The 24,031-nt window shown below is 42.2% G+C and overlaps 3 long non-coding RNA genes and 1 pseudogene across 5 annotated transcripts; 2 read left to right on the top strand and 2 right to left on the bottom strand.

The window, feature by feature from the left end:
* Positions 1-778: 778 nt before the first annotated feature.
* On the bottom strand, positions 779-6,379 carry LOC119016352. 2 transcript variants are annotated; one of them, XR_005074048.1, is made up of 5 exons: positions 6,252-6,379; positions 5,418-5,737; positions 3,019-3,336; positions 1,630-1,703; positions 779-916 (listed from the first exon to the last, which is right to left on the bottom strand). It is a non-coding gene; the product is annotated as an uncharacterized LOC119016352 (long non-coding RNA). The 2 variants fall into 2 exon arrangements; XR_005074049.1 differs by having other exon boundaries at positions 3,075-3,336.
* Positions 6,380-12,290: 5,911 nt separating this feature from the next.
* On the top strand, positions 12,291-13,028 carry LOC119016351. Its single transcript, XR_005074047.1, has 3 exons — positions 12,291-12,477; positions 12,612-12,659; positions 12,997-13,028. It is a non-coding gene; the product is annotated as an uncharacterized LOC119016351 (long non-coding RNA).
* Positions 13,029-13,032: 4 nt separating this feature from the next.
* Positions 13,033-14,341, top strand: LOC119016350. 2 transcript variants are annotated; one of them, XR_005074046.1, is made up of 4 exons: positions 13,033-13,154; positions 13,246-13,346; positions 13,893-13,971; positions 14,060-14,341. It is a non-coding gene; the product is annotated as an uncharacterized LOC119016350 (long non-coding RNA). The 2 variants fall into 2 exon arrangements; XR_005074045.1 differs by having other exon boundaries at positions 13,893-14,341.
* An 8,456-nt stretch (positions 14,342-22,797) lies between these two features.
* LOC119016346 overlaps positions 22,798-24,031 on the bottom strand; it is a 3,146-nt pseudogene continuing 1,912 nt past the window's right edge.

Genomic DNA, 24,031 nt, shown 5'->3' with positions numbered 1-24,031 from the left:
TATTGTAGACGTTTGTTGTTGTTTTTTTAATCACATTTGTAATTTGCTGTCCTTGGGTCCCTTTGGCCCAGCCAGCTGTTGTCTGTCAGGGTCGGGGGGCCTGGGCACTGGTGCCCCCTGTGGCACGGCCTGTGACTCCTCCCAGTGTGTACAGCCCCAAAGGGGGCGCTTCCTCAATCTTCAGTGCCTTGACATGTCTCCCTATTGCCAGTAATAAGAGTGTGCAGGTGTGTGTGTGTGTGTGTGTGTGTGTGTGTGTGTGTGTGTGTGTGTGTGTGTGCGGGTCTGTAATATGGAGGGTGGGAGGGAGGGGCTTTCTTTATTCTTTATTATGTTTCTGATTCTTTTGTGTAAAGCACTTTGTGCTGCGTGTGTGTATATGAAAAAGTGCCCTTAAATACAGTTGATTTGATTTGATTTGATGATTGAATAAATGTTTTAAGCAAAATGGACAATGCCTTGAAGTCTTGTTAACCTTGATATAGACATAGAAAGGGTTACAAAACAATAGTGAAAAACACACAGCACTGTCTTTTCTTAAACTCATTCATTTGAGAACACAGGGTTTAGACAAACATTGCTACTGCAGGATAAGGGCATGCATAAAAAATGTTCACTGCATGTGAAACATACCGTAATGATATGTGGGATGATTGTAATTACCAGATGTCAGGATGAAAACATTTATTGCCATACAAGCAGCTACAAGAGAAACAAACACAACACATAAATGAAGGAGTGAATGAATAAACAAGTAAATGCTTAAGACAGAGAGCAGGTGACACAAAATGCATTTCATACTGCCAGAGACACGTCAAAAACGATTCCACAAAGGGCCGTGTGGGCTGCAGGTCATTCCTCCAACCAAGCCAGACAACGCAGGCTGACCAACCGGCTGTCTGAAGGCTGAGATGACCTGATGAAATGAGTCAAGTATAGCGTAGCTTGGACATGATTATAGAAGGAAAAACAAAGGAAATGTCCAAGATGAAACACTAAAACACTTCACTTCTGCTATCAGTAGTCTTTGGGTGCCATTGATTGCATTTCCATTTGATCTGAGGTCAAAACCACTGCTTTTTGATGGTTTGTAAGCGTTGTGCTAATAATTGTTAGAATTTCATGAGGTGGATCCAATTGCTTCTTTTGTCCACTAGATGGAGGCAAGTGACCACATGTGTAAACAGGTTAGATGTGTGAAAGTCAATCACCCAGTCCTACAAAACAAAGAGGCCATGACTTTGACCCCATCAGTCTGTCTGCTTGTCCCGCCTGTCCAGATGTCTCAGTGTCAGTGTGATCCATTAGTCTGTGAATGGTCTTTCAATGTGAATTATTATATTTTTTATTTTTGAAGGAATAGCCATCATACTTTATTTCAGTTAATGAATAAATAAAGTACCCAATCTGTCAATCAATCAATCCATCAATTTACTCGTGGTGGTTCATCCCCTCTGTCATACTAACTTTTCAATAAATGCATCTGCATGCTGTGATATAATTAAGCAGTTACACTTGTGTACATACAAAATGATACTTTTTTAAAAAAAAAATTGAAAATGTCAAAGTCCTATTTGACCATTCTCATGGAATGACTCACGGGCATCTTTCACCTTTAAAACAGGATACATCTCGGTGTGACAACCGCTCAACTGGCAACCTCCCGGTATAGGTACTCAGGCGGTGAGGGCGACCGACGGGTGCTAAACAGCAGGTAAGGGGTAAGAGGATTATTGTCATTGTACCATTTCATTTTTCGATGTCAGATTTTTACCTTAATTCCCGTTCAACATCAACTTATGTGCTTTTTATGGTTTTACTTTGGATTATATTTGATGTGGGGGGTGCGCCCCGAGACACGTGCCGAGGGCCAATGAGGTCGTGGTATGAGCAGGTACATATTAGTTACTGTAACATTTGATTTTCAGATGTCAGATTTTTACCGTCAACATCAATTTATGTGCTGTTTTATGGTGCTACTTTGGATTTTATTCCATGTAAAGGTGGGAGGGGGGTGCGCGCACTTTGGGACATGTGCAGAGGGCAAATAACTGAGTGTGTATGAGCGCGTGTCATGATAATTAGTTAAATAGTTACATAGTATGGTATAGAATAGTTTATAGTTTCAACATTTTATTTTCAGATGAAGGTGTTGGATGTAGTGGAAAAGGCTTTTGTTGGCTTTTAAAACGGCCACTGTCATTAACTCAGTCACACAGTTCTGGCATGAAAATTTTAACTTTTTCTCTCAGAAGTTACAGTAAGAATAACATTTATATTGTTATTCATTGTTAATCACACAAATAAATATGTCTCTATTGAAACAATGCATAATTACTTCATGATTCATTCTTTATATGTAGAGTGTAGTTAACTGTGTGAAAAATGTGTGTATCAAATTCGAGTCTGCAGGTTCATAAGGTTCTTTATCACTAAATGGTGATGTCACATTTTTGTAATGCAATCTTCATCATGCCTACGACAATACAAGCACACAGTACTTTGCAAGCACTGTACCAGCAATCACTTGTCAACTGTGTCTAAGTGAAAGAAAACGGTTGTGAAAAGTTTTATGTATAATAAACAAACGAGAGCAACTGCCTGAAATGTTATATACATTTAAAATATAATTTGCATACTTTGCTTTGTGTCTACAATCACAAACGTTGTGAGCAAGAAGTTGCCAAAAATGCCAAATGTGTCAAATGTGATACCAAAAATATAGCACAAACAAAATGGTGTGGCAACAGTTTTGGGACTGATTTAGTTCTGTTTTAGAAACACCTCAGTTCCAAAAAAGTTAGAATTTTCAGATGTGTCAAGCTTTACAGGGTTAACTGTGTGAGTGTGTCTGCAATGTGCTTCGACAGGTAAGTCAGGTCGCCATATAAACTGACTGTGAAAGATGTAAGTAATAACACGCATATGTGCTTGTGACTATACACTTCACCTGACTACAATTAGGAGAGGGTTAGGGTGCATTCTTTTTTTTCTTTTTTTTCAGTGTCTCACACGTACATTGCCGCTGTGAATGTGTGATGCATGTCAGGTCTCAGGAGAGGTTGAAGTCCCACCATGAGTGTCTGCTGGAGAGGGGACAGCACTGGATGCAGGCAGCCTGCCAAAAGCTTGAAGCAGGAGAGAGGATCTCCTTCGACCACAGGACCTTCTTCTCCCTTCTTCTCTGCTATACAAACCTGATTTCTTCTCCACTTACAGAATTAGGACAGGGCGGGCACCTCTGAGGGATATGGAGGGAGGATCTATAGATACAGGGCAGTACCTCCACTCCTCACTCTGTCTCAGCACTCTGACAGGAAACATCCCTGTACAAACCTGAGAGGACAGCAGTTGTTTGTTTTCAGTGTGCCTTTGGCCTGAGGAAGAGCCATAAGGATCGAAACATTGCACATTAGGCACACATAATTTTATTTCATATTTAAGTTACAAGCATAACATAGAATAAAAACAATTTCATTTTTTTCCATTTTTTTCTATTTAGTTCATTTCCTTTTAATTAATATCTACCCTAATAAATACATACATAAATAAATACATACATAAATAAATACTTCAATGAATAAATACTACAATAGATAAATATAAATATAGTTAAAAACAATTAAAACCAATCCGGTCGTGCCTTACAAGAAGGATGACCGATGGATACTTGTATGTTCCGGGGGCAGGCGTGGACGCCTCCGTGAGCGTACTGAAGAAGCACCTTGCAACTTAACCAGGGGGAATAACTCCTGGATCGCTGGGGGAGAGGCTTTGGGTGGAAGGCGAGTGCACCAACTGTCTCCCGTGTAGATGGAGGACAGGGCAAGCCTTCTTTTCTAACCGTAAGTCAAACCCCATAAGCCTAACCCTTAACTCAACCACTCGGGGAATGTGCATAAAAACAGTCAAATTTCTGGAAAAAGTTGAAAAAAGTGCATTTTTTAGAAGTATAGTTAGACTCCAAATGGCTTGAAATGTGCTCCTAAACACTTTGTGGAAGAAGGAATTCCAGTCTGACACTTGGTGAAATTTCATGAAAATTTCTGGACATTTTCAACTTCTTCTATAGCTATAGATCCGCTCCAAAGGGCCTGAAACATGCTCCTCAACCATTTCTGCAAGGTTTAAACCTTGTAAACCTCATCTTTTCACCTTGCAAACAGCATCTTTTCAATTTACACCCACTTCCACAACTCCAGTCAGCTCGGGGATGCCACAGCTGGATTCGCAGCGTCCAAAAATGGGGAAACGGACGCTGCTTCCAAGTCACTACTCCGATCTACTGTAAAGTTTTTCCCAACACACCCTATGAATGCATGACTTCAGCCCTGTACACATCCCCAAAATTTGAACTTTTCAAATTGTATAAATGACTCATCTAACTGATGTGAAATTCCATCCCGAATCCAGCGCACCAACTCCCAACCTCCTAAGACCTTCCTGACGTCGGAGGGGGTCCGAAGGTAGTTTTTATCCCTATACCTTATGGGAATGTCAGTAGTTAGGCCTATGGGAATGTTAGTAGTTATGCAACTATCTGATCAGAAACCAAAGTACTGGAAACATATACCCTTACCCTCCCTCCCTCCCTCCCCACTGTCATCCCACCTCAGGTAGGGTAGGGTCATGAATAAACAGCCAGGCAAGAGCAGTCTCACCTGCAGTGCTTTGGACAAACAGGAGGAACGGAGCGTGAAACACCTGAATCAGTTTCCTTTTCATTGATCCAGCAGCTTCGCTCCCTCATTTCACATGACATTCATAGAATAAGACCAACTTCAAAAGGCCATCCACCCCAGAGGAGTACCAGCCCGGTGGGTTCAGATGACCCTGGCGCCATTGTCCGCTAGTGGCAAATAAATCTGGGTCATGATCATGCATATAAATAGATCTGGGAAATATCCTATGCAGTCCCAACTGTGCTCTGATAATGAATTTTGAGCCTGATAACCAATGTTTGAGTTACACTTTATAACAGTGGTGTCAAACTGATCCAGTAAAGAGCCATGCCACTCTGCACGAATCCTCAGCACCACGCAGGCAGGCAGCACAGCTCTCACTCTCCGCCCCAGAAAGCCCCAGCACCAGCTTACAAAGCTTCTGTAGGCTACGTATCTATATTGGCTGGACACAATTCAGTAGAAAGTCAGCACTGAATGTTCACATCCATGGCAACTGGCGAGTTTAACTGTTCCACTTTAGATATTTATTTTGTATGTCTACAATTGTTTCTTGCAATAAAACATCTCTCCCAACTGTTCTGTGGGTTTTCATTGTTTGATATGTAGTTTTCATGTTACCAAGTAAAAGATAGTAAAGATAAAATATAAGCAATGTAAGACAGAGGAAGCAGTTATGTGCTTCAAAACACTTTTGCAATAAATTGATAATATTTATGGGCCTAAAAAGCTCACTGCTCTATTCCCCTCAGACGTAAAGGTCCGTAGTCTGCCCGATAAATGTTCAGTGCATTCTGCAGTGAAAACACATTCAGGCAGACAGGTTCTAGGCCAGGATGGTCCAGCATGCATGATGGTTGCTCAGGAAGCTGCTGTAACTTAGTCTTCATGTCACCTAGAAGTTATGAGAGGTAAGTGAGTGACAATGGATTAAAGAAAAGAGACTGCAGAATACCAACCTTGTTTGCCCAGTGTTCACACTTACCTGTGGTATTTCCATACAGCAGATATTCTCGGGCTCTGTAGGCACTTGTTCACAACTGCCACAGGAACACCTGTTTTTAAGCAGAATGTATATTATTCATTGGAAACTACATAGCCAATCAATCACGTTGCGTTGTTTCTTTTGTAATATTTAAAGTGTATAAACTGTTGGAACCGGTTCAAAAACGATACTGCTGGTTGAGAGGTGACGGGAGGCAACTGTGGCTTATTGAAAACTACAGTTGTTGGACATTGCTAGCTAATTACAGGTCGTCACTGCAAATAACAGCAGGTTCTCAATTGACTTACCTGGCCACATAAAGGTAAATAATAATACGGGGTTACGCTTTTCTCTTGTAACGGCAATTGCTAAATTGCATCCGCGTTACTGCAACTGCAGAGCAGCAAATGCCGGTCGAGGTTTGGCAAAGCTTTGTTATGTAAACACTCGAGGCAGGAGAAGGGGGTTGTGATCTGTAACAGCGCGGGGCAGACGGCTACTAAGCCCGTCAAACTGTCGTTTGTCTGTGCAGTAACAAGTAACAAGTAATGTCGAGGTAAAAAAAAAAAAAGTCAACTACTAACCACTGAGAAACATCCATGTTCATTCTCAGCTGCTGAACTTCTTCTGGAGCCTCTTGTTGTTCTGGGTCGGACTCCGGCTCGAACATGTACGGTTGCACCGCAGTTTGTTGTCCGGCGGCCATTTCTCCCGTACTACTACAGCCGCATGCTGGCTGCGTCGTTTGCCAGAGATTCACGAGTGAGTGGCGGCAGTTCCACTCCCGGCCGGCATGATCGTGGCTGAGCTCAACTGAACTGAGAAAGGAACACATCAGTCCATGAAGTGATCCCGTTCACCTCGTTCACTGAAAAGATCAGTTCGTTCGAACGACACGTCCGCCAGTGAGTGACCCAGCTGTCTGTGTATCGTTGGCATGGAGACAAGTCCGGTGTTCATGTGCTGACCCAACCACAACACATTCAGTGCGTTTACATGCACAGCTTAGTCAGATTACAGTTATACGTGCCGCTCAACCAGACAACTGCAATTATCCGAGTATACATGCTGGTGAGAAAACCGGATTATTGGGCCGGAGCATGTCACAGCCCGGTACGCTAGGTGGCGCTGTACCCATTTCAACTAGTGGTAACAGAAACACCTCCGGCTGACCTCTTTACGTCACCAGCTGCCTCGGCATTCAAGAAAGATGGCGTACGAAGAGCGAGGAGAGGCTACATCTTTGTACACTTCGTATATGATGTACATGATAATTACACAGACTAGATGCACAGTGGCGCTCTTTCTTACGGTGATTTCGGAGGAAAGACGTCGTTTGGTCATTATCATCGAAGCCTAGATGTTGACCTCCATTTGACCTTTGACCTGCACTGCTCTGAGTGTGGGTAAACTCCCATATTTCCTTTGGATTTATTCCACTGACACCTAGAAGTCTTTCTGCAGCTGAAGCAATGTCTCATGCCACACCTGATTTATTGTTTGCCACCATTTTAACCCTCCACATTGTTTCAGCCATGAATGCCAGTAGCCCTTTCTTCCTTATCAAGACTGAGTCATCATTTACAGCTATATGTCCATTTACTTGCTCTCTTGCAACAGCCGTGCTTTGACTGTGACTGACCACACTGTTATCCTCCACCCTTCTGGCTGCCTCTGCACAAGATATTCTGTTTTCCTTCTTTATTCTTTCAACATTTTCTGCTTTGACATAGTTTTGACATCCCCTGAAGGAAGCTGGAAGATCACCCCCACAAATACAACATTTCGCAGGTTCATTACACTCTTTTCCATCATGATCCTTGCTACCTCATCTGCATCGTTGCTGTCTTCTACACACAGCTGCCACATGGCCATATCTCTGGCACTTAAAGCATCTCAGAGGAGATTGTTCATACTCTCTCACAGGGTAACTCATGTATCCCAACATGATTCTCTTACACTGTAAACCCCGATAGATTCACGGAACTCAAAAATTATTTTGCAACAGATTACACAAAAATATTTTAGTGATGTTTTTAAATGTTTTAAGTTTACAGAAATAAAAATTACATTTGCAGTTGCCTTCGGTTATCTCAATATTATCTTATAAATACTGATAATCCTCAGCTTAGAATTAGGGAGTAATTCATTCAAAATGTTCAATATTTTTCAACTCAATCTGGGGGACATGCACTCAAAATTAATTCTAACCTGAAACAGTGATGTCAGCCCAATGCACGATTATAATCAGCTAATAATGTTAGAAAACATGAAAGTGACACCTCAGTGACAATTTAACAACTTTACTCAAGGGAGCTCAGTCAAAAACAAAGTGTTTGTCTTGAATTAAAACAAAAGGAAAGGGAAAATGACTCCAGCAAACAAAATGTATTTTGGGTCTCCATCTCGTATTATTCAGTAAACATTATGACAGCAATGACAACTCTTAGAATGTGGAGCCATTTAACACAGTTTAAAAACGTTTTGGCACTTACTGTACCTTGAAGGCTGCCCATAGGGGGCTGCTGCTGCCTGAGATTCCCTTTATCTCCTCTTGCAGTTTGGTGATGCTCTTGGTTAACATTCCCAAAGTTTCCATGATCTTGGCTTTATCCTCTGCCTTCATTGCTCTGTTCTTCTCCAGTTTGGATATCAGGAGCGGCTGTGTCTCAGTTTGCTTCACTAGGATATCCTGCTTCTTCTTCCATACATCCTGCTGGGGGGTTAGGTGAGGGGAATTGAATCCGGCATCCTGTGAGGTGGGTTAGGGAAGGGAACTCGATCTGTCTTTTTCTAACAAAAACTGGCTGGAGAGATATGTCTTCCTCCTTTGCTTGTCACAGGGTGAAGCGCTCCTGGAGGCCACATACAAAATGATTACAGCTGGGATGTCCCTAACATCTAACATTTTACTGATTCTTGTATATCCATGACCATATTCCTCTTTGACCATTTTCCCAACATCAGTTTCTCCTCTCTACCATGTATAAAAAGTAACAACACTAAAAGGTGAATGGGTTTTGGGTTGCCATCCCCTCATTTACCGAATCTAGTGTTAACTGTTGGTGACAATCCGTCTTCCCTGTCAGGACTGTCCAATGCAACACCGAGTGCCTCAAAGAGAGCGAGGCTCCTCTTCAGACCCTCTTTCTCCATGTGGGAACTTCCACCAACTTTGTTGCTCTGATCAGAAAAACACAAAAACAGAACATAAAAGTCTATTAAACAAAATGACTTTTAAAAGCACACAGATTAGTTAACGTGAATACAGATCACACCTTTGAACTCACCTGAACCAGCTGTATGTCAATGACAGTGTTGCTCCTCAGGTCCATCATTGAGTACCTGTCAAACTTGGCAGAGTGGCCTTCAAAAATAAATGTATAATTTCACCAATATTACATTTTACATATCACTTTGTTGTTCTTCATAGCAGCCACTTTTCTAGACAAAAAAAATAGAGTAAAATGTATCAGAGAATCTTGTATACCTGGTGAGTCAGCCCTTAAGTGGCCATCTAGGATAACACTCTCCTGCTGACTGAGCTACTCCATCATGCCGTCCTGCACAGTCTTCCATGTGTGTAGGACAGCAGGCTCTATATACGACCGTGCATGATGGTGATAAGAGATGTGTCATTAGTACTGCTCTATACAACATTTAGCAATACGATATGCAGAACTAATAAAATTACATAGTAAAGTCTTAATCTGTTACCTTTTCAAGTTTGAAGAAAGATGCTCCTGTGGTGTATACTGCAGCTGAGAGCTGGAGGTTTCCTGCTGGTGTGCCTCCAGAATTGGCTGGCTGTTCCAGTTTCTGAAGAACTGACAATGTGGGCATGTCTGTTCTACAGAGAGGAAAGTGCCTATCCTTCTTGTCTGAACGTCTGAAACACGCTGACAGACAGGGCACACCTCAAACAGCCCCATCAGACACTTTTCATAGACAATATATGTTGGGGTCTTATGAACAGGGCAGGAAGGCTCCAGTCTAGTAGGAAACAAAAATTGCAAACATAAATTAGTAACTCCCATACTACTTGAGACATATAATGTAAAAAAAAAAGAAAAAGTAAATTCTGAGGTTATTTACTCACGTCACATCTGCTGACTCAGACAAAACTGTGACAGAGTCCTTAGGATCATATGTAGAATCCTTGGGGTCGGGAATGTCCATGGATGAACTGCCCTGCAATGGATTCTCCTCTCCCTCCTCCTCCAGTTCCAAGCGAGCCCTTTTGCATGGTCTCTTTTTCTCTTCTTATTGGGGTTGATGATAAGAATGGTTGAGATGTTGAGAAGGCAATGGTTGAGGTGCAAACTCCAACATCAGCACAGGACTCGGATGTCTGCATGCCTTTGACAGATGAAAACAGAATTTTCATTAGCCAATCCAAATTCATAACAGAGTAAAACAAAACTACACATTAGAGTAAAATAGTGACTAACATTACATCATATGCTTTTGTTCAACAAACCTGTGCTTCTGAAGTGAGGCCGGAGAGTTCTCATGGAAAGCTGTGTGCCAACCGTGCATTTCACTGGTTGGTCTGTCTGGCAGGCAACATGATGCACTACAGACTGCTGTACAGATGTGCCTGGCTAAACACAAAAGGAAGGAATATGTTCTGTGTCTGTTTTCTCATGTTACATGAAACAAATCATCATTTCTGTCAACATTCCGCTTTGTTTTCATACCAAAACATTATCTGCAGGACAGCAATCACTACTTTGTTTTGAACCAGAGACAGGGGTTACCTGCCACATGTCTGCTGTACTATGAATAACGTTAGTTATATGCAGGCACAGACAGAGAAAAGTTGCTTCGTAATGTGTATTGCTCACTTACTAAATCTAATGTGAAATGAGAGATTTGCATGGGTTTGCTCAGATTATGATTTGGCAGATTTTGCCTTATCAAATTGATTTTGTAATCATCATTTCTGTCTACATAACTTTGTTTCATGTAACATGAAACAAAGCAAATCCATGCAGATCCCTCATTTCACATTAGATTTAGTAGGTGAGCAATACACATTAAGAAGCAATTGGCATGTCAATTCTGGTGTCCCAAGCATATTCATAATGTAAGAAATAAATATTCAGCAATTCTCTCTTAAACATTTTGAGATGTTGCCTTTTCGGTCACTGGTGCATTGTGCCCTGAAATCATGTGTTGTTCTGGATAATGCTAATAAAACATATATGATGCTCTTATATTTGTAAACTGTCTATTTCATGTGGAATGTGGCGGTAATGTGTTGAGGGATAAGCTATGTGTTAGCCAAGCAGACCATGTTCGACTGAGTTTTGGCAGAAAAATTGTGTTTTTGTCCTCTTTTATCTGGATTGGACATTTTAATGAAAATACCTTATTTATTATATTTGTCACTTTTTATGCATTGAGTTAATATTGTTATATAACATTAATAACTTAATATGCATTTTTGTTGTTATTTCGTTTTAATAGTTTTAGTATGGTGGGTGCTGAAGTCCAAGTGAGCAGCAGGAGGCAGGTAATGGGGAAAAACTCATTTGTGTGGCCAGCAACTGCAGACGTGCTTTTCTAAGGGCCAGAGCCGCCAACAAACCCCTCATCAAAGTTATGTATCCAGGACTGGGAAACATTCCACAGCATGTGGCAGCAGCATAAAAAGTAATAATAATAAACTTTATTATAACAAAGTTACAAAGTGCTTAAATGGATTCAACCAGGTTGGAATGTGGAGAAACCACCTTTTTCAAGTTTTGAAGTGTTTCACTAAAAATGAAACGTCAGTGAACTTATTAAATGCCTATATAGTTTTACCCTGTGATTTAGTGTTATGTGTGTTACATACAGGACTTGAAAAGTTACATTTTTGGTGTTGCATGAAATTAAAGATAAAAAAAAAACATTTTTCAAATCATCAACAGTTGTAATGGTCTCTTTCTTTTTAGGTATCACTGTTGATTTTTTTCTTTTCTTCCATAGAGCCTTAGAGAAATACTTGCAGGATGTCATTCCTGGCAAACAGCATGTCAGTCCGAGTAACGTAATGTCGGTCAAGAAATTTAACCCAGATTTTCATGTTATGTTACACAGTCATGTTTTCCTGAGTTGAGGATACAATAACAACCTTTTCACCTTTACTGTAAACCATTTTAAGAAATTTGTTCTCTTTTTGACATGGAATATTGTATGACGAAGAAAAATTAAGGAGCCAATTTCAGCAAAAAATACCCAAATATATGACATTAATTGCGATAAAAACCTAGTGATTGTTTGGTGCTCTCTAACTATGGATATCTACAAACTTGTCTATGCAACAAATGGTAGACATTGAAATAAGTTTAAAATCCATCCCGTTACCTGGTGTCTTGACTCTAGGTTTTTGTTCTTTGTGTTGTGTCTTGTATTTTGTTTTCCACGCCCTCATGTGTCTCTTGTCCTTTAAGTGTCTCCTATGTTCTTCCCTCTGTCTCCCTTTGTCTGTAGGCTTGTTCCCTCCATGTTTTCTCCTCTGTGCTCCTCCCCCTCATTACCTCACCTGGCCTCCTCTCTCCTCACCTGTTCCTCGTCTTGTCATTAGTGTCTGTGTATTTAGTCTGTGGCTGTGTCCAAATTCAGGGGCAGCATCCTTTGGAGTGTGTATGCTCGAGTGCAAGTGGTTCCCACAAATGCCTCCTTCTTTTCCCTCTTCCTTGAGGACACACTGCTACTATCCTTCGTGGCTACAAACTGCCCAAGATTCATTGTGCGCCCAAAGAGAAGAAACAAATAAATAAATAATGGTGACCTCAAGAGGTGCAGATCCCGCATTTAAATGTAAGTATTGGGTTTATACTCGGTTTTTACTCATTTGAGCGTCAAACACTAGATATGTTAAACTTCAAGGGACCTTAAAACCTCAAAACATCAGTTGAAATACATTGGTAAAGCTCAGCTTTGCTTTGTCGTAGACAAACTGACACAGTGGCAGCTGACAGACCTTGTTGATAGTTTTAAAGGTAAGAACATGATTTTTCACATTCACAGCAAGCAGTTGGCCTGCATAGCCATAGGTAAAGAGATGATTTGAAAAGTCATGTAATTGACTGCATTGTATTTAAGTGCTCATTCATTGTTTCTTGTAGTTTGAGTTTAAGCATCGTGAGTAATTAACATTTTATAGAGGAATTGATGCTAAAATAGTCAGTCGGGACAGTGGGCACATCAACTCATCTCCCAGCACCTGAGCACTGGACGTCTGTGCTGTTCCAGATGGCTCAGCCACATCCTGTGGCCATGCTGTCAAAACAAAGTGTGCTTCATCTCTATTCACCAAAGATTTTCCTTTTTTGACAGGGAGTCTGGTTCACCCAAGGAAGGAGCAACCATCAGCCATTGGATTCCTTGAAGAGAGGCTTCGGAACAGCAGAGAGAGGCTGAGATCGCAGAGCAGCTCACGCAGCCGAGACCGCCACAAAGCAGTGAAGAAGGCGCCTGTAGGACACGCATACCAGGTAATTGTTGGAACTGAATAATTTGTTGAAGCAATATTTATATAACTTAGTGATTGGTAATATGATTATGTGTACTCTACCATATCGGAAGAAAGAGCCATACAGTTTAAAGAATGGCTGAGACACGTGACATGACAGTTCGCAGCCCCTCAGCAAGGTGGAGCTATACGTGCTGGATACAGCAGTGTACAGGTCAGTAGGAATGCACTGCGGACAATAGCTGCAGCACTCCATGCCATTTTTTCCTATGCACGCGCCTCATGGTACTCTAGCACCTCAAGTCATTAAAATATAAACTCCAGACAAACTAATTGGACTACTCCGAGACCTCTCACCTATGACCTAACACCTGCTCATTATGCTAGGGTGGGCTGGCCCAGTGTAGAGGACAGAGTACAGTAACGTGCCATTGGCCTGCTTTTCAAGATACTCGAGGGACCAGTGCCCATGTAACTGTTACACTACTTCAAAAGAGTGAGAAACGGGCACAACAGAGAGGGAGCTCCATTACACAAATAGAATAATTTAAAAATCAGCACAAACGAAAATGAAATGAATGCATTTCTATTATGCTACCAAAACGTGGAGCACCTACCTCCCAACCAGCCAACAAAAATGCCATGAAACAGCACCTGTCTGCAACTGCCCTCAGGGCTTTTTGTGTTATCGTTTTAACATTCTTGTACATTTGTACTGCTGTACTTTCTGCAACTGCTAATAAAGTATTCAATCAAACAGGTCCAAGATGATCAGGGGAAACAAGTGGGACATCCAGGAGACCTGCCAAGAGTTTCTGTATCTACTCACTCCAGGCATGGTAAATTAGGAAGGACTATATGTTGAGGATTCATTGTTAATAACAATCTTTTATCTGCATGTTAGCTGCCACATTTAATTTGTTTTAGGTTGCACAAGACTTTGAAGTCTTACATGGAGAGACTGCATCAGAACTCTTCGAAACCTGGCTGCCGTTTTATGCCAAAAAGATTCTGTCCCTGGCGACACGGGAAGGGAATAGTGTTGTTTTTGGCGACCTGTTTTAATTTTAGTTTTAGTCTAGTCTTTGTGTAAAACTGTCATTTTAGGTTTTATTAGTTTTAGTCACGTTTGTAATCTTTTTAGACTAGTCAAGTTTCAGTCGACTAAAAGTCTGAGCATTTTAGTCAGAATTATCCATGACTATTTTTGTCTAGTTTTAGTCAATGAAAACTGATGACATCTTAGTCAAAGAAATTGTACTTAAAGGAGTACGCCACCCCTAGGTGAAATTGAGTCACTCCCCGCAGTCCCTAGAGTTGGATGAGTGAGCCAAAGCGTTTTTTAGCCGACCAAGCCATTGTCCTAATCTAGAAACGCCGCGGTTAGCTTTAGCTTAGCGTAGTCGCTGTAATCCGGAGTGTCCAGCTAGCATGTCGTTGCAAAAGTGAATCAAATAACTCAAGATTTTTTGTAATTATCTCTCGTGACCTATACATTCATATCGAGTACACATATAAATGCAAATTAACACAAAGGGATTTACTAGACCAATTTATATCTGGAACTATTTGCGGCCACAGCACAGGCAAAGCACTGCTACTACGGCCTTCTGTTCCCGAGATGCACACAATTCATGCACAGGAAGTGACGTAGCTCGGTACCGGAATGTCATAGAGACTCAGCAATGGCATTGTTGGAAAGCCCATACATGAAAACCTTCCTAAAAAAAAAAAAACAAAAAACAAAAAAAAGACTTTCTTCTCTCTAAGAAATTCCGTTCCACGGCAAAATCACAATAACTTTAAACAAGACAATTTATATCCACAAAGTTTAAAAAACCCTTGGCGTAGCTGACTGATCCTAACCTTAATATCTCTACCAATTCACCTCTCTAAATACAAAAGCCTTTAAAAGACAAGTGGCCAGTGTAGAGCAGCATAGGAGGGACACACACCAAAGACTGTACATCTTTGCCTGGAGCTTCCTTGGGTGAGAGTGTCTTGTGGTAATGGGTCGAAACACTCAATGATCCTAAGGCACACAACTGAGGATGTGTCCCAGTGAGCACAGACTTTGCACGTCATCAATCGAAAGACCCAACTGGTTTTTCGCATCTGGGGCTTTGCGGGCCGACGTACTGGCCCACATTCCCTTAAATCCAGACAACAGGTGCAGATGTCTGTCATGGTGTCATGGGGGCATTCCTGCTCCTTCCAACTTTCATCGAGCTCTTCCTTGCACCCCACCACATTCCCTCCTGGGGCTCTGCATGCCGGACGCACGCAGCCACGTCCCCCGATGTGGCCATGTGTTCCCCCGGTGTCTTTGCCGACGGGGGGGAATTATGGTTTAACAGGGGTGCCTGGTTGACTCGTGGGAGCTTGTTGCGGATGACTTGCAATGGTCTCCTGCGCTGTTCAGAGTACTCTACTTGTGCCCTACAGGCTCCTCCAACTGCTTTCGCTCTCCACTGGTGCAGACCATATGGAGAGGGAGGATAGAGTGACAGGAGAAAGTTCCACTGCTGCAGTCAGCCTCCACTGGTACAGACCACATGGAGGGGACTGCTGTGGTGTTGGGACGATGACACTTCCGGCACTGTCCCAACTCACTTAGCAAGCAACAATTTTTAAATAGGCCTTAGTCTTATTCTACAAACTCTTAATATCTCCAATACTTTCCCAGCGAGCACAGACTTTGCGTGTCATCAATCGAAAGACCTAACTGGTTTTTCGCTCTTGGGGCATTGCGGGCCAACATATTGGCCCACCTTCCCTTAAATTCAGACAACGGGTGGACACGACTGCCATGATGTCTGAGGGCTATTCCAGTTCCCTTCAGGGTGACGGGCAGTGGTCCTCGGCATTGTTCAGAGTATTCCACTTGTGCCGTATCCTGACACGATGACACCTCCAGCACTGTCCCAACTCACTTAGCGAGCAACAATCTCTAATTACTTTAATTTAGCAAACTCAAAATGTCTCCAATGCTGTCTTTGTCTTCTTTCTGTGATTTCTTTCTGTGTTTTGCCAGTCTTCTTGGTCTTAAATATGGCCACACCAGTCAGTTATCCACTGGACACGCTACTGTGTTTTGGATTTGTCCTGCCATTATGCATGGAGGTTCACTTAAGGCGTTTCCCCTCTCAACATACTCTTCCTCCTTCTATTCTCCTCTCCTCTGTCATGGTTCATGCTGGCAAGTGGGAGGTGAGATGGGGACTAACTTGCGGCGGCCAGCTCCCTGCCTCTGTCTCTCTACCCAAACTATGTTGTCGTTGGTCAGCATAGGGAGAGACTCTGAGTAATTTATTACTTCACCTAACCCTACTGCACCCTACATTCATGTTTGGTTTTTTTCCTACTGACAGCACTCTGTCACCTCGATCAACAGGGATATGAGTTAAACACGGCTGATGTCACTCCTTTAAGGTGACATATTTTATATATTTGTAAATAGTTGAATTGTATATAGTTAGGTAGTTATATTTAGATGTAGTTAAGTTGTAAATAGTTCATTAGGGTTATTTTAGATGGGGTTATAGTTAGATAGGATTAGTTAGATGTCGTTATATTTAGATTTAGTTTGTTGTACAAATTTTTTAGGTAGTTAGGTTCCCCCACAAGGACTCTGCCAGGATTTAACTGTGCTGGGTATGGCCGTTCTGGAGAATCCCTGGGATGACGGGGGCCAGACTAAAGAGTCCAACATTTAGCAGTTTGAAAAGCACTTAACAGTTTTACTAACTGTTGACACTTGGACATGACAGCCAGAATGGTAATTTGTTAGCGTTGGCTTCCTTTTCGAGCCAACTCTTAAGGCAAACTTCAGAGTTTCCATTTGTAGCTTGCCAAATGGAAGGGACATTTATGTATGTTAGTGCAGTCACCAAGATGAAGCTTGAGGTTTTTATGTTGTTATTTAACCTGATCCCTCACCGTCATCTTCCCTATCACCAAAAAACTGCACCCATCATGCACATCACTTGTTTCGTTAAAGTGCCACACACTTATACCCCTTCCCTTCCTTTACCTTTCCCTAACCCTACCTCCTTCCCCTGGGGCATCCCACCTCAAGTAGTTTAATGAATAAACAGCCAAGCGAGTCTTTTGTGTATTTCTAAATATACTTCTTGCTGCCATTACTTTATTCAGACAGGCAGCGTAGAGGTGGAGGTGAACGAGGTGAAGCAGGCACAAAATTTCAATGGAGTAGTGATTGGTTGATGGAGAACGTTGGCCGCTTTTTACTCCTTATCCCTGTTGATCGAGGTGACCGAGTGCTGTCAGTAGGAAAAATAACAAGACAATTTGGCACAATATTTACCAGGTGTCACAAAGGCAGCTAGAGTCAACCTATGGGGGCAGACATAACCGAAAGTTAAACTTAAGGATGTCTGTCCCCATAGGTCCGCTTTAGCTGCCATCCTGATATCTGGTGAATATTGTGCTAAAAATGACTGTTAATTTTTCCTACTGACAGCACTCTCTCACCTCGATCAACAGGGATATGAGTTAAACACGGCCGACGTTCTCCTTTAAGGTGACATATGTCATCATCATTTGTATATTTGTAAATAGTCAAGTTGTATGTAGTTACATTTAGATGTAGTTATAGTTAGATACAGTTGGTTAGATGTAGTCATAGTTCCATTTAGTTGGTTGTATATAGTTGTAGTTACGTTCCTCCACATGGACTCTGCCTTGACGTGGCGTGGAAGCTTGAGTGCAGCGGTGATGCTAGGTAATGTCCAGTTGCCTAGCATCACCGATGCCAGACTAAAGAGTCCAACAGATGTGTGACAAAAGGCTTTCTTGCCTTGCATGTGACTTGTATTGACATTGCCCTTACAGCCTGATCTGGCCATGTTTACAAACTACACAGTTTTTTTTGTTTTGTTTTTTTCAGGATGTACATGGTCAGGCTGTCCCATACAAGTGAAGCGAGAAAATGGCGGCCCCTTGTTCAGGTAGCTGGCATAAAATAGGAGGCAATAGCCAGCGTGAGGGTGGGAGTATTCAAATCACCCAGATTTCACCTGGACGGTTACATAACAGAGCTGGTGAAATACTTTTCCTGACCCTGAGTAGTTGAAAATCACTCTTAGGGGGTGGGGAGACACTCACTTATTAATGCTACCATGTTCATAATTATTGTATGAAAGGAAAGGGTTAGGGTAAGGTTCTGTTATGAGCTTCTGTTCCCTAGCTACATATGAAAATTTGCTTTCTGTGAAATTGAAACTATCAATTCCAAAATTACTATACGTGCACCCAAGTGTGTGAAAATGTCAAAACTTCTGATGGGCGGTGCCTATTGATCTAACTTAACCCTAACCTACTCAACTTGATAGTGAGGTAAGTAATTCACATATCTATTGATAAATTTATTTAGGTCAGTACTGTGAGTGATAAATAGTAGTTTGTGAGGAATATCTGAATTGTTTAATCAATTTTATTTTGTTGCTGTTGACTATGAATGAGGTGTGTTGTGTGGTTTGAAAAAATGATTTACCAGTGGAGTTTGCTTACTTTGAGGAGTGCGATTTAAAAGGGATAGTGTGTTTTTTGACGTGGGGTCATATAAAGTACATACATATGGTCGATCTGTTCTCTACTGTAATCAGCAATCAGCGCAGCCTCAGTTTGGAGAAGTAGAGAGCCGCTCCAGCCCAGACGCTCAGCTTTGTACTGCAGTGAACGAGGTCCAGAGAAAAAGAGAAATAAACCACCTCAAACAAGGCTCACCTTAAAAAATCTATAGCAATTCAAGTGTACGTTGTATAGAGAAAATTCACAGCGCTTTACATCGCCGTCAGACCACCCTTTATTTTGGAACTGCATTTTCTCAACCGTAGAACCTCCGTATCCCTGCGTATTCCTTTAATGGAAATCCACGTGTAGAGCCAGAATGTTTTCACATGTAATTGAATTGTTGAATCAGAGTTTTTTCCCCAACTCAACCAGAGTTGCTAATTGTTGGACCAGAAAAGACTAACGTCATGGTTTTGGTGAGATTTGTTTGGTTTCTGTTGCGTTCGCATGAGGAGTGTTTCATGGTTAGAACTGTTTTTCCATGCAAGTTTGCTGACTTTGAAGATCACAATGTAGGCAGGAAAGCCACAGTGCCTGCTGCTTGGTGAAATCACTGTTTTCAGTGTACATGAACTAGTTCAAAGTTAAGTTCACAAATTTTAAAATGAACTTGCCACTGCCCACAGGGAACCACAGACAGCAATTATTTTATCAGACCCACATATTAAGTGCATTTGAATTTCAACAAGGTCCAAAATAGTCTATGTAAATATGACAAAGGAGAAAGAGAGAGAGAGAGAGAGAGAGAGAGAGAGCTCTTGAAAAAGACCATGCCTTTGTTTCCTTCCCAAAACATGAAACCACAACAATTTTCATTTTTAAAACAAGAGCATTTATTTGCTATTTTTGTTGTTGTTCTTGCAAAGTGTGCATTAGATCTTGCAGTTTTGTCACTAGAAGTTAGTCTAGCCTTCAGTGGTTAAGCTAGCTGCTAGCAGCTGTTTACAAAGTTGGGTTTTTATAAGTTGGCACAGAGGCTGGAAGAATGCATCGGGAATTGAGTAGGGATCACACCCTAAAGATGAGGTGCGAAATGTTGTCTTTCATAGCCATTCACTGTATCTGTACGAATCATAGTCATTAAAAGATACAAATCCGTAAATTGTAGCAAGCTAGCTAATGCTTAGGTGTCTATGGTACTCGGAAGGTACTCAAGATGACGGCAGTAAGCTAGAAAAAGAGCTTCCTCCTGTAGGTGTCTTGACAGGCCCTCAGCATATCCCTGAGTTCATGCTGCACTCTCCTCACTTCTTCTCTGTCTCCAGACCTGAACATCCTCTTCTTCTTGTTAAGAAGAGCTTTCAGGTCACTGGTAATCCACAGCTTTTTGTTAGGGAAGCAGCGTACAGTCCGGGTTGGCATGGTGGTGTGTTCACAGAACCTGATGTATTCTGTGATCCAGTCAGTCATGCTGAAGCAGGAACATACACACCGATAATTATGGCAGACGTGAATTTCCAGGGCAAATAATAGGGTCGCATCCCCACAGTCAGCAGCTCAATGTCCGGGCTACAGAGACGTTCCTTCACATGTACACGTCCGGGATTACACCACCTCTCCCTTCTTCTTTCCACTGCTTATCACGTCCCTGTCCACCCGAACAGTGCTGAAGCCGGATACCGCCACCCTATGGTCCGGGATGTGTGAGTGGAGCCATGTCTCCGTGAAACACAACACACTGCACATATGATATTCAGTCTGAGTCTTTATCAGCGCAGCGAGCTCGTCAATCTTATTCCCCACCTCACGTTCCCCAGAGTGATCGCTGGTACAGCCGGTCTATATCTCCCTCTTCGCCATCTGTTTCGCTCCGGCTCTGCAGCCCTGGCGTCTCTTCCACAGCTCCTGCGGGACCTCAGGCCTCGCTCCGGGCAGCACTGCAGGTTTACACGGCACAATCAGCTGGTCGCGGGTGTAAACAGTGCCCTCGCTGCTGTGCTCCTGACCCTCCAATTGCCAGGAATAACAGGAATGGCATAAAAAAAAGTGCTGCAAAAGTTTTAAAAAAGAAAGTGTCCATCTTCTCTTAGTCATGAGAAGAGTTGCTAAAATACACAATGAAAATAAGAATAGAAAAACAAAGACAAAACCACGAAAAACTTGGACACACCGAAGCTGCAGCAACAGGCTGCCACCTTGTACAGTGCCATTTTGCAGCTATATTTGTTTAGAATCAGAATCAGATTAATTACCAAGAAGAATTTTACACCAACAAGGAATGTGTCTTGGTGAATACGGTGCATGTATTGAAGTCTATGTATTTCTGTCTGTCTGACTGTCTGTCTGTCTTTTTGTCAGTTTGTCCAACTGTCTGGCTGTCTGTTGGTCTGTACTGGTCTTGCTGGAGAGTGTGGCTCCTCCTTGATTTTCTGCTGCAGGAGTCAGAAGAAGACATCCACAAAGAACATATTTCATCATGTCTGGGTTATTTTGGAAGAATTTATACTATTTGGAATTGGTTAGAAAGTGTTGGAGGAAAAGTGGAAGGGTTAGTTATTTAGTTTAAATATGCACAATCATAATTTGGACTCTGAAAGTTTTCTTTTGAAATTAACTTGTGAATCTTCTGGGCTCAACCAAAGGGTTCTTTCTTTCTTTCTTTCTTTCTTTCTTTCTTTCTTTCTTTCTTTCTTTCTTTCTTTCTTTCTTTCTTTCTTTCAATAACAGAATGACTGAAGGTCTTCAAGGTTAAGGAGTGATTTTCAGAGGGTCACATGTTCTCAATCAGAAGACAAATATTTGTCTCATGTGACCTTTATTTCTTAACAGGAAGAAGGAATGGAAGTTGATGCTCCTCCAGATCCACCTCCACCTCTGCCTGGACTTGGTAAGAATTATGCATGAGACTGTGGTTTCCTCTGAGGCCCTGTCCATATGGGTCGTTTCAAGAATATTTGCATACAGACCGATCCGCTGAAAATGACTGAAAACGCTGTAGTTCATATTCCAGGCCTATGGGTGGCACTTGAAATTCACCAAAAACTTGGAAGAAGCATGTGCAAAAAGCCTGCAGGCTGTATACAAACAACCGACAATGAGGTTAAACTGCTGCTGCGACTCACACTCGACTACAAGGCGCGTAAGTTGCAAGAAAGACGAACACAAGCAGTAGTCCGCCATTGTTGTTGTTGTGAGGCGTCGCGGGCTTCAGAGGTCAGAGGTTGAGAGGTGGGGCGATGACAAAATAATGGCAAACATGTGAGTTTACACAAAAGAGCATTTTCATATGGACAGGGTGTGAGTGAGGGCTTAGCTCCATGCCCTGAAGATCACCTCTGTATTCCTATACAAAACGTCCACATGACAAATTGTTTAAGTGTTGACTTGAGCAACAAAAAACAAATCTGATACTGAAGAATAATCCTTTTCCATATTTAACCAAAAGGGAAAAAAAGGAAGAAGCAGAAGAAGAAGGAAAAAGTGGAGGGGTCGTATGACATTCCCCATGCCCATAATGTGGAAGGAGGAGGGATCTTCTGATGGGACCATGATCATGGAGAGAGAAGAAATCAAAGAGATGGAACAAGAAATTTAAATAAATAAATTAAATTAAATGTTCAACCACGTTGCTGTTGTCATCTGCATTTGTGTTGAATATTAAAAGATGCTTATTAACGTCAGATATGAAACCTACACATCTAATAGGTACGGTGGCCAGGAGGTGCAAACCATGCCATGCCATGCCATTGTCCGAACCGCTTATCCCTTTCCATGGGGTTGCGGGGTGTTGCTGCTGGAGCCAATCCCAGCCTTGTCTCAGGGCGAGGGCAGGGTGCTCCCTGGATAAGTAGGTGCAAACCAAAATTACAAAATGTGAAACACTTTTACCAAGCTTGAGACAAATGTACATTTCAGAAAATACATTTACTCTTGTCGGGAGCCACGGATGAAGTCATTCATTATGGATTTCAAAATGGACTCTGAATTGAACTCAGTGTCCCAAAATTCCCCATTCTTCACACCTAGGTGCAAAATTCAGGTTTGAGCTGCTATTGGTCAGGGTGACAGGTAGTCAAAACCCCAGAGCATACATTGTTCTCTCTCTCTCTCACTCGACGCCCTCCACTTCTTCAACTTCGGATCTTCAGGCTCTCCTCTCCACCTCCCCCCACAGGGCTGCCTGCCCTCAAGCTCTCTTCTTCTGGGCCCAACAAGCTGTAGAGAGCTGCAAGCTGCACTGGCAGCACGCCCAAAGAACTTCTCCTCACTGCAGCGACACGAGGTCCTGCCAATTTGAGGATCTGAGGAACACCAAGCAGGTTAGCACTGAGCTGCTGTCCTTGAATTTAGACTTTAGACTTTAGACATGTATTTATCCCACACTGGGGAAATTTACTCATCACAATAGCAGGTGAACAAACATACAGACATACAATAAGTACAGGACTCATACCGTGCACAGCAAGAACAGCTTTGTTCCCAATCTTCTCCTGCAACCACCAGCACCTTCTCTTCAAAGACTTAGGAGTAGTGTGTTCATTACTTGCCTCACTTTACTAATTTAGTAAATTTAAGTCAAAATCCAACCAAGCATGACAATACAGCACATGTCCACCCACAATATATATTTACCAGATGTTCCTGCCCCTACCCGTGCATCACTATTTATGCAGCCCAGGTGGGCAGTTTGGCTGAAAAATGTATCACAATATAATAAGTGTTTCATATCAGTCGACATCAATAATTATTGATTTTATTTTTACCTATTTTAAATAAGAAAAAAGGGTGACCACAGGGGAGATTTTTGGAAAAATTGAATTTCACAATCAGCTTCAGGTCCTCCTGCTCCTGCTGTCAAAGCCTCTTCAGACGCTCACGCTCAGCTCTCTCACTCTCTCGCTTTGCCCCTCCGACTGCTGAGCCTCGTTCCCAAATCAACTGAAGTTTAGGACTTTAGGATTTTAATTGATGCTGAGGATGGAGCAAAAGGGTCTTTGCCACTGAACGGGTCTCCTGGGCCCTTTTTACTCTGAAACAGGTCGATAGTGTCACTGTCTGTGCCAGACATGCTCACTGGTGTATTCTTACCACTGGGTGGTAGAGCCGGCGTGTCATTCTTTCTGCTGAATGGGTCATCCACAAACACTGACTTTTGGTAGTCTGGCAGCCAGCTGGCCCTGCCTTCAAAGGGGTCTCTGGGCTTTAACATGTGGCTGAAGTCTGCAAATCCAGCAGAGCTGTTACTGCTGCTACTGAACGAACTGCTGCCAAACGGGTCCAAAGTGCCAAACAGGTCTTGTTAAATAATAGCTGATGCTCCAGTGTGTTGAATTTCATGGCAACTAGTGGTGAGGTTGCAGACAG

Source organism: Acanthopagrus latus, unplaced genomic scaffold (genome assembly GCF_904848185.1).
Source record: "Acanthopagrus latus isolate v.2019 unplaced genomic scaffold, fAcaLat1.1, whole genome shotgun sequence".
NCBI lineage: Eukaryota > Metazoa > Chordata > Actinopteri > Spariformes > Sparidae > Acanthopagrus > Acanthopagrus latus.
This window is presented reverse-complemented; position numbering and strand designations above follow the sequence as displayed.